This window comes from Caretta caretta, chromosome 9 (genome assembly GCF_965140235.1).
Source record: "Caretta caretta isolate rCarCar2 chromosome 9, rCarCar1.hap1, whole genome shotgun sequence".
Taxonomy (NCBI): Eukaryota; Metazoa; Chordata; order Testudines; family Cheloniidae; genus Caretta; species Caretta caretta.
Genome location: NC_134214.1, coordinates 78,203,112 through 78,214,676, shown reverse-complemented (window position 1 = coordinate 78,214,676; position 11,565 = coordinate 78,203,112). Strand labels below are relative to the sequence as shown.

General features: G+C 45.3%; 1 long non-coding RNA gene across 1 annotated transcript; it reads right to left on the bottom strand.

Annotated features, from left to right (window-relative positions):
- Window positions 1–489: 489 nt before the first annotated feature.
- LOC125642994 (uncharacterized) lies at window positions 490–5,359 on the bottom strand. Its single transcript, XR_007358550.2, has 2 exons — window positions 4,450–5,359; window positions 490–749 (listed from the first exon to the last, which is right to left on the bottom strand). It is a non-coding gene; the product is annotated as an uncharacterized LOC125642994 (long non-coding RNA).
- Window positions 5,360–11,565: the final 6,206 nt, after the last annotated feature.

Below are 11,565 nucleotides of genomic sequence, written 5' to 3'. Positions count from 1 at the left end.
TGGATATGCGAACAAACACTTCCTGCATGAATACTCATGCAGGGAAATCTAAACTTTAGTTTCCATGACCACTTACAAGTGGAGACTTTGAAATTCACTTTCCTGTAAACATTTATTCCACTAAAACTCATTTGTGTAAATCTTTGCAGAAGTCAAATACTACATGGGTGGGATGTGCCCAAAGAGAATTACCCTTTCCCACCCTGTCTCTCCCCACTAGATCCCCACCTCACCTCCACGGTCTGCCTGTCTCTACCGGACCTCCCACCCTCAACCCCAGTGCACCTCCTGCCCATTACTGTACCACCAGCAATAAAGCCCCAGTTCCAAGAGATCAGAAAAGCACCAGATCATGCTGTTTTCATCATTGAGGTAAAGCCCCTTAGTCCCTCAGGGCATTAAAAGGTCATTTTGCTCCCTGCTGCAGCAGCTGGGATCCAAGAGAGCAGAACCGGTGAGAAAAAAAGAAAGAAACAAGGAAACAGAAAGTATCAGTTCATGCCATTATTATGGGATTTATCTTCTTAATATACAGGGAATGTTGCTTAGCAACACACTCTCCTCCACCCCCACCATCTCCCCCCAGCATAGCCCAAATGAGCCTTGAACTGCATGGAGCCTTCTCAGGCACACTCATGAACTGAATCATGTGGACTTGGTTAGTGTCCGAAACATGCATTTCTCCTCTTTCTTCTTCCCAGTGGGAGGTGCCCCTCATCCCAGGCTGAGTTGGCTGAGCCCTCTTCCCCCTGTTCACAGGAGAGACCAGAAGATAGAGGGTGAGAAGCATAAAATCACAGGCTGGTTGCTGAAAGAACACAAGGTTATGCTTCCCTTTGGTGCATCTCAGGGTGATGCTAAGCCATGTGCCAACAATTGGAGGCAAGGCCCCGAGGCACAATCCCTGGGGTTGTATAGCAATGATGGACAAATCACGGGTTCAGAAATTCCACTGGAATAAACATCAAAATGCACAGATGATTTCCTGAAATGTGACAGAGCCTCCAAAGGCATCACTCTCCCCTCATGGAAAAGTCCTATTGGATGTCAATAGGGTCTTACAGACTTTTAATAAGGTCCTATATGTATTACTCCAGTGGTTCTCAACCTGCAGCCCGCAGGCCACTTGCAACCCAATCAGCACACAGCTGCAGCCCTCAGGATCACACAGGTGGTGTATCTATTGTGTGACTGCGGCCCCCATAACACAGAGCGCCATATATGTGGCCCACAGTGGTAAATAGGTTGAGAACCATTGCATTACTCTAACCCCTCAGAGAGTATACAGAGGATGGGGAGATCCTTTCTGTAGGCTTTTGGGGCCATCCTACGGAAATCTATAGTAGGGACGGAATTGACTATTGCATTCTACAGGATGATCTAAAAAACCCCTTCCATACAAGTTTATTATTTTCTGTTAAATAGTTTAGGACTTTTCCATAATAGCCCCAACACCCCCGACCAGAGCCTTCCCATACCCTCATCCTAAGTTCCCCTGGGACATCTTTCCCACCCCCCTGCTCCTGCATGACTCCCAACAGGCCTCTGTGACATCCCATCAGGGAAAGGATCTCAGGTTTTCTCTCTCTGTGTTAGGCTTTTGCTGGCGGCTGTATTCAAATCTCACATGTGCTGAGGTTTCTTCATAATGCAGTATACTCTCCCTGACCCTAGAGCAGCCCCAGATTTTGTGAGGTTTGGAAGCCAGGAGAAGAACCTCTCTCTCCCCACTCCCAGGGGCAGTCCAGTAATCAATAGGCCCCAGCTGCTTTAATGGCTACACCAGCACAAAGCAGAGCAGATCACTACATGGTGAAGAATCCAAGCCCAGGGAGTGAGAGCCTGAGAGAAGTTTCTCCCATAACACGAACAACTAGGCCACTGGCTAGGCACTCTGACAAACACACACCCACTTTAGCACTTCCAGACCCTCCATTGCTCTTGGCTCTCCCACAGCTCACAAGCAGCCTTTTTTGTTACAATGACATTTTACAAGTGAAGTGATTAGTTCAGAAGCTAGACAGACCCTGTGGGTATTTATTAAAAAAGAAAGAAAGAAAAGAGAGATGAAAATATCCTGGCTCTGGTGAGCAATGGGAGTTTGCATTACAGCAGCTGCACTACCGATTAAAAATATCTTTCCAAGTTCCTCTCTCCCCAGCATCGCAGCGATGGATTCAGAGTGGAGACAGCACTGAATGTGAATTACACACCGGGCTGTAAGCTATCTAATCAATATTAGGCATTTTAAAGCATTGTATTTATTGAGTGTCCCAATGGCCTGAGCCAAATTAGGAAAGCAGGTACCATGGTTACTATCTGTCTAGAACGGAGCTAGCTGAGGAATCTGGGGTGTTGCCCTGACAATACCAAGCATTGAAACTTTACTCTGCATTTGGCAGAGACTTCATCACTCACGTATCACATCAAAAACCTGAATACAGACCCTGTCAATGGTGATATTTGCACTTAAAATGTACAGGATTTCTTGGTCTTCTCACTTTTGTACTGAAGAAACAATATCTTCCATCAATTGAAGCCTGATTTGCAGGACACTTTGAACTCAGGCAGATCTGCACATTTTGGTCGTTATTATTTTTACTTTTCAATGCAAACATCACAATGCAAAAATAAAAACAGAAAAAGAACATTTTAAACTTAAAATGGCCAGCTGTAACACACAGCATATCATTAACTTGCCTGTGCCAAGACCATTTTAACAACCTTAACATTAAACTATAAAATCAAATAAAGCAATACTTTATTACCAATGGGGAGACAACATAGACAAGGCAGGGAGGGGAAGTCTGAAAGCTGGGGTGGGGGGAGGGACGATTCAAGTGGGAGGAGGATGGGAGAAGGAACTCTGGCCTTATTCCTTAGTTAAATAGATGGAGCCCAGTGTTCTTCAAACTCGTGTAGTTGATCGCTGGGGCTGAAGGTGCCCCTTTCTTTGGCTGCTAGGTCAGAATGCAGATCTGCATATTGATAAGATGTTCAAACTCCTAAACACTTTTAAATTAAGAGGTCTATTATCTGAGCAATCATGATGCCACCATGGGTCTCAGATACTGCAGTGACAAGGGCCAGATAGATGTGATTCCTAACTTTAAAATTACTAGAGAAAGGATTCCTGCAACACTGCCACTTGTGCCAACAATTGTCTTGGGACTTTTGCTTATGACCCTTGAAACTCAGAGCTCCCTTCTGGCTAGTGGGTCTATAAACCCTCCCTTTCCTGTCCAGCCTTATGTGAGTCTTTCTGTTTAGACTATCCAGTCCCTGCCCTAGCCAAGTTAAGGAAGCTGAGGGAAAGCATTGTGAGTCAGCTGGAAGAGCTGAACGGGCCTGTACTGCGCATCCAGCGCCTCTGTGATGTTAGGGGTTCTGCAGGCTTTTGTGAACAGGCTAGAGATCTGACAGCATCCAGCAGTGCCGGAAAGCCGAACATAACTGCATGCAGCAGTTGAAAACTCGAGGCTGGGTTGCTCCTATAAGAAAGAAGGACTCGGGGGAGGGAGAGGAGCAATGCTCCAACAACCAAGGACTCGGGGGAGGGAGAGGAGCAATGCTCCAACAACAGAGGGAATTCAGGCGCAAAAAGGTTAAGAGCAGCCAGATATTTAAGTGGGACAGAATCGTCTGTGAGAGCAATGGCAAACAGTTTGTTGCAAGGAAATCTGATCCAAGGCCATTCACAGCACAAATCTAGCGACAGGCTAATGCCCCCTCCCCACACTCTCCTTTCACTCCATGGGCTCTGGCAAGGACAGTGCTGGCTCAGAGTTCATAAATTCTTCAGCAGGGATACTTAGATACTTAATCAAGGGCTTCTCTGTTACTCAAGAACAAGTTTACATTATTAAACCAAAAAAAACCCCTCTGTTCCTAAATAAAGAGATAAAGTAGTATGACAGGATAGCAATAATGGCTTTCAGGTGTATGCTCTGCATAAGATTTCCAGGCAGTTGGTTTAGTTAATGGATTCCCTTAATCTTTCAGCTGTCAGCGTACAATACATGGTCTACTGTTTCCTCCACACTGTATTTACACGGACAAACTCAAACCTGTATAAACAGACAGGAGTATCTATTGTTGTGCAGTGGCAGAACACAATGGGAGTTTGTAGCTAATATATCACAGCTGTCAGGGACGACAAATGCTGTAAAAGTTTAAAGTTATGAGGGGGCAAAAACAAAAGAAGAATTGCTAAGGATGTGAAGGTGTTAGGGAGTGCACCAATGAGGACTGCCTCTCAGAGAGCTGGGGAACAGAGATGGGAATAGGCTACAAAGGGGTGCATGTTTCAGGTAACTGAAGCAGCAGAAATAGTGAAGAGAAACCCCACTCAGATAAGGACAGACCCAACCCATCCCTTCACCCAAAACTCAAATGGCCTCTTAGCCTCAAACTGCTGCTAATATGCAGGAAAGACAGAAAACTTATTACCTTGTTAGCGCTCCATTTTGCTGCTGCCTGTTCTCCATTTCCTGGCTCATGTGGGGCTGATTCCAAGAAATGCTGCAATGCTGTGAGAAAGGTGGACCAGGTGGTAGATCTGCCCCAACATGAAGATCCGGAAATCTCCTGAGAACTACGTGCCCCACAAGACTGCCAGTCTAGCATTGCTGATCCAAGAGGTTCAGATACTGTGATGAGCCTCAGAGAGTTTGGGTCCCACATCACTGTTACATCTCTCCTAGAAGATATGCATTCCGTTTAGAAGTGATGTTCAGTGCACAGTATTTTGTGAATAGGAAGTGGTGGGAAAAGCTCCCAGTAGCCCTTGCGCTGAGGCTGGTGGTTTTTCACAATCAGCATATACATTCTGCCACATACACCAGGAGACAGTTAGTTGAGAAATGATTTCAATCCATTGCAACTTCATTGAAAGATTTCTGTTACTCAAGGTACAGTGCCTGGCAGCAGGACCTCTATGTACTTGGGTACTATGATGATGGATGCTATAGATCAGCTAGATTGGTCACAGGGCCAAACAAGGTGGAGTTGGGGGTGGAACTTCCTAATGTGATGTCATTTAAGATCGCATCTCCATGGTCTCAAAGTGCCTACAGGTTAATAAAATAGTCACAGGCAACCTCACTCCACCAGGTCACAGTCCGAAATGGAGAGAAGCAAGGAAATGTTGACAGGCATGAAATTCCAACAGCAGCTGCTAGTACAATAAGAATCTGCAGTATGAGACACAAAGTGCAGAGTTAATGAATTTCTGCAGCTACGTCCATTTGGAAATCATCTGATCCGCAAGCCACATGGGTCATCCAGGGCTCCAGTCAGCGATGATGCTTGGCTCATTCTGTGGTCTTGGCGGCATCCTCTGCTCTCCGTGCCTTTAGCACCTGAGTGTGGAAGTTGTATAAAAAACAAAGACCTTCTGAGCACCAGAGGCTGCATCTGAGTTTGACTTCACTGAGTAAACAGGGAGACAGATGAGGAGGGAGGAAGGGAGGCGAAAAGACATCGGGGGAGAGATTATTCAGGTGCAAATGTGTCTGATTTTTATCCAAATTCTTTCCCCCTGACTTGTTACTACCCATCTGTCATGAGAGGACAGTATGTCTGGGGACTGTATGTTTGGAAGCCCCGTAAAAGCCGCTGAGTGGAGCGGGTTTGCAGAGTCATGTCCCAACAACATGGGTTAAAAGTTTCAAATATCATAAAAAGTCACTCGCAGTTTATTTAAAGTTGCTCCGGAGGGGCCCGTAAAATGTTCCTTCAACTTTATTGGATTTGGGAATGAGCTTCTTTAGCAAGGAGATGGAGATCTCAGCCAAGGGATTTTGTGTCATTGCTTTTTCTTGCATGATGGAAGGGCCCCAACCCAGGTAGGCTGAGTTTCCCTTTTGCCTCCAGTTTGGGGTCCGCCAGAACCACTGTACTAGACCAAAGGCAGAATAGTGCATTGGATAGAGTTCTGGGTTCTATGCCAGACTCTGTCACTGACTTGCTGGGTGACCTTGGGCAAGTCACTTCCTCTTTTGTGCCGTGACTTCCCCTTCTAGAATATGGGGATAATGATACCAACCTCCTTTTCACAACCCTTGAGATCTACTAATGTAGAGCACTAATAAGCACTATTGTTATTACTAATCTACTCCAGCTGGACTCAGAAATCCTCAGGGCAGCACCCAGAAACCATTCCAGGCAGGCAAAGAAATCCTCGTCTGACCCTTCTCCTACAGAGATGAGCAAATCATTTATGCTACAAATTTCTTTCTTTCTTTTCCCCAATTTCCCCTGAGCAGACTGTGGAATCATCAGAGGCATTCATTTTGTTGCATGAAATTGTCTGGGAATTTCCTGAGTGAATAATTTTTGGCTCATTCACAAACAATTGGTTATACATATTCACAATCTGTGCTGTTTTAGTTGGTTATATATGGCATGTCCTTGATTGGAAGGCTTCTGTGACTAAACTTTGAGCCAGAGAGTATGCCTTCTTATGTCCAACACTCACATTAGCAGAATACAAATACCAAATAATAATAACAACAGAAAAGAATACCATATTCACTATTCACAGTTCACAGGGTCTTGATTAGTTATCCTAAAAGTTGCATTTGATATTTACATCTGGCAAGTAGCTGAGCATTTGGAATAAAGATTCACTCTTTGCAGCTATGTGCACTAGTAAGCTCATGCACTCAAATACCAGTGGAAAACGATCATGAAAGAGCTGCCACCATAGTCAAATCCAAATTCACTTCCGATTATGAACAAATTTGCAGAAATTATTTTTCCTCATTTGCCCTGCTCTGTTCTCCAGTCTCCTCCTACAAGCTACCCCACTGCCCATGTCAGGTGGGCACAGAATTCCAGTTCTGGTTCTTTTTCTTCTCCCAAGGCTTGCACTGGGAGTCCATTCCACGGGGCCCTGGGAAATCAGTTCTGATTCTGCACGTCCTTCTCCCTTTTTCAAATAGGTAGGCAAGGTCCCAGGGAGCAAGTGCTGTAACACAAGGTATAGATCTTTGCAAATCTCTGAACTGGGGTTACAGGGAAATTTCCAACTGATCACATGGCAACAAAAAGGCTATCTCTTAGATAGAAAGCACAGAGGACATTTGAGTTCTTTCTGGAGACACACTGGGCAGCAGAGAAGAGCTGGAAAGGTCTTCTGGACTAATACAGCTTCTCTGTTAGCCAGAGAGCAACAACAGCCACATCCCATCTCCTTCCACTGGAGGAATGAGTCACCTGTGCTGGGAAGCAAACTTGGATTTGACACTTGGTGGGTCAGTGCACTAACTGCAGAGGCATAGGCCATCTGTGCTAGCCCTAAAGAGTATCCGCAAGTGAGGCTCATCAATATGCATCTTCCATCCAGATGGGTAGCTCTGGTACAGTCTATTCCAAACCATGTTTGGCACTGAAGAGATCAAAGGGATCCTACAGAGCATCTCTTCCGCTTGGCACTCATGTCCCAGTTGATGGCTACAAGTGACAAGGGTATGTGTGTTGTACGAGCAGCGGACGGCAGCCTTAAGCTCCCTGGTAACCACAGTGATTTGAATATATATTGAAAAATTTCCCAACATGTAAAAAGGGCTGGAGGGCGGAAAAGGGGAGAGGGGGAAGATGATGCTAGGGAAATGAGAGGGGTGTCATTTGCTTATCACTATTCCTACTTCTGAAATAAATGTAATTATCCAAAAGACACACACACACACACTTCCAAAGGCGGTGGAGAGCCAGAGTCCCTGGGGAGGGTCAAAGCAAGAGAGTGGAAGAGAAGAAAGTCTAACGGAAATGAATGCAGAGTGTACAGCTAGAAAAGATAAACAGAGCAAGAAAAAACCAAGGAGAGAGAAGGGAAAGAAAGGTTCATGCAAAAGGAGGAGAGAAGATTCCTCACTGGAGAGGCAGCTAATGGTTTATTAGGAGGAGATGGGTCAGGAAGCCATCAGGTCCTGAACAATTATGGCACATATCTGAGGTCTGGCTCTTCCGGACACAACTCATCGCTCTCCAGGGTATTACAGGCTGCCTCATGCACCTGATCCCCCATTAACTCTGTCAAAAGCTGATGATATTGTCAACTGGAGCATAGCCTCTAGGGGAACCGAAATGTTAACCCTCCCTGCACTGGCAGCATGAGAAGGAGGAGCTCTGCAGAATGCACATAGACTGGTGACGGGGTGTCTTTTTGGCACATTTAGTTTGTAGTAACTAATTCAGAAGGAGAAGAATGGGTGTGGGGGGAGGGAAACTGGTCCCTATAAGTCTATGTCAAAGGTGACAGCCTGGGAAATATACCCAGTGAGGTCTGTTACTGCACAATTAAATGTTGCCCAGTCTTCTCCAGCTGGAGCACCCAAAGGGGCTGGGTGAGAATAGGCCATCTCCCTCTGAATTCTTAGCAATATAGCCAGGCTAGACTCACTCTGTGCAAGCCTTCCTCTGCATTTTGCCACCTACTGGTATTAACCCAAGATACCAAACAACCGGGTCCTTCCACCTGCATCTTCATGTGATGCCATCGCAATGTCACAAACGGCTACAGCATCATGAGATAAAGGCAGGACATTGTGACATCATGAGGCCTGAAACAAATGTATGACTCTTGTTCTGAATATGGATTTACAGGGTCTAGGCCAATAGGGACCACTGTATGCATTCCAGGCTGGGTGATGTCCAGCTGGAAGGAGGAAGAAGGTATGTGTCTCTCCTGGTGGAGCTAGGACTCAGAGCAGCATTAAATGACTCCCTAGAGAGTCACATCTTTGGCACAGGGAAGCTTTCATGCAGGGGTGAGGTAGATGGAAAGGGGGTCCAAAGGAGAATCCAAGGAGCAAGCCAAACATTGTAATTGGCTCATTATCTTGCAGTTCTCCTAGGATCCCATTCCCAGCCTCTGCATAACATTTACCCTTATTGTCTGAAAATCTCTCATACCATCAATCCATCATCTCTCTCTTTCTCTGTCCATCTATCTCCCTATCAGCATTTTCTAATACACCTGACACCATAGCACTGAAGCACCAGCCATCATCCTCCCACACTTCACTCTGTCATCTACAAGATGTAGACCTCCTTACACTGCCGTTTGGTACCTCTGTCCTTGGCCAAACAAATAACTGTCCAGGTCCCAGGAAGGCACCTGAACCACCTTCCCTTCTTTGTCATTTACGATAACCTCCCTTGCTGTACTAACCTTCCTTTTCCTGAATGCTAGATCTGGGGGGCTAAAACAGGGTGTGTGATTGTAACAAGGTCACTGAGTTACCACGAAAAACCTGACCGCATCAGAAAGTGAGATTGTGCAGCTCTGTAGCACATACCTCATCAGGCTATGTCTAGCACCCTGTAGATACATCCCTCAGGGGATCTATTCGTGTGGCCAGATTTCCATGCAAAGGTTTAACTGCAGTGCTAAGTTCTCCTGTGAGTGAGGAGAATGAGAGCAAGAGAGCACTGATCTTAGAGAACCAGGCAGCCTGTTTAATTGAACATTCCCTTCTAAATCTTTGTTTTATTTGAGGATGGGACAGGTAACTACAACATAAAATTAAAGTGGGTTCCAGAGCGTGAACCACAGCAGTGTTCTGGAAGCAGCCTGGTGTTTCAATGTGTTCATTCTTACTCATTACCTGCTCCAGAGGCAGTATCTCCATATCCCTCTAAATTGTTGTTCTCTTGCTCTCCCTGATTCCTGCGCCCGCACGTTGTATCTGGTCTGCAGACGACTCACTTAAATCAGTTCCACTGCTATCCATTAAGCTTTTAATACTTGGTGCATTTCCTGAGAATGGCTGGGATGATATTAAGGCCCCTTAAAAGTTGTTTGATAGATAGATAGATAGATAGATAGATAGATAGATAGATAGATATGGCTACACCAGGCAGAGTGTATTAGTGGGTGATTATTCTCTGCTTCCAAGGAGAGGGGGTAGTGTGAGGAATTTTGAGGCTGAAAGGCAAGATGGAAGGGCCATTACATAAGTAATAATTGTCTGGGGTTAATGACTGACTGGGAGTAGTTGATGTCCTGAAGTGAACTTAAGGGACAAAGTTAATCATTTGCCCTGATAAATGTTATGCATTGAGGTGGTTACAATTTTAGTTATAAGATGGAAATGAACAACAAAGCATAATGAGCACATGAACTTTCTCTTTTTGTAAGATTACATCTGTGCAGAGCACAATGTCCATGTACATTAGGAAATCAGATGACTTGAATCATCTTGCCAGAGTCCATCACAGGAAGTGTACCTAGTGGTTGGAGCAGGAAGTGGGAATCAGGACTTCTGATTCCACAAGGGGAGAGTTGTCTAGCAGTTAAAACAGAGGCACTGGGAGTCACGACTTCTAGCTTCCATTTTTGACTCGGTCAGATTTGCTACGTGACCGGGGAAAGTCACTTCACCTTCCTGCACCGCAGTTTCCCCATTTGTAAAAAGATCAGTGTACTCTCCTACCTAATCGGTGGCTTGTGAAATTTAATTGATTGGTTTCTGTAACATGCAACTTTCTTCCTTACAGAGAGGAAAATGGAAGCTTCTTCTAGTCACATAGGCCAAAATATTTGAAATTGGATGTATAAAGTTAGACATTTAGGGTGTGATTTTCAAAACTGCCTCAGTGACATGGAACTTGTGCTCCTAAATCACTGAGGGCTTCTCTACATTGAGACCTAGTGCACAGCAAGCCAGGATGTAGATCTACACTGCACTAGAGTGCTGCCCACAAGCTGGCTGGGGGGACACACAATGTCTTAATGCGCGGCAAGCTAGTGCACTGTACATACACACTGTGCACTTGCTGTGCACTAAGTTGCCATGTAGACCAGCCTTGAGGTGTTTTTGGAATTCCCACCCTTTTATCCTTCTTTGGGCAGCCCAATAAATGGCCTAATTTTCCGAGGTGCTGAGCATCCACAACTCCTACTGACGTCAATGAGAGCTGTGGGTGCCGAGCACTTCTGAAAATCAGGCTGAGTATTTAGGTACCTAAACAGGGATTTAGATGATTAACTTTAAGCACCCAATATTGAAAATTTAGCATGAGTAAGATGGGAATAATCATGTTTGAGATCCTCAGGCCTCGTCTACATTGGGAATTTGCCCCAATTCCAGCAATCATAATTGCACTGGTGCAAACCTCAGGGGTAGACAAGGAAAGCTAAGATTTGCACTGAAGCTGTCCATTGGTTGCTGCAATCAGGGCAAACTCCCAGTGTAGACACGACCTATGATGATGGTGCAATTCATATTACACCCCAAAAATTACAGTAAAGGAACGCTAAGGCTTAAAAGTCAAGCCCACAAAAGTTGGGAAATTCTGGAATTAAGGTTGCTGTGCAATCTTATTTTGGCCCCCCTGTGCATATGGATTATGATACAGTCTTTAATTACATGATCAAATTTATTTCTGCTGCTACTCATCCTGTTCCTAGCCAACCCCCAGAAGAGATAGTCTTTCTGCTCTCAGTTACTTTGCCCAGCACCACAGCAGCCCCTGGCAGACAGGGGGAGCAGTTACAGGGAAAGACCTGCAACCCTGGACTGGAATCTGTTCATTTGTTCTGTGGGGATGGTGAACATG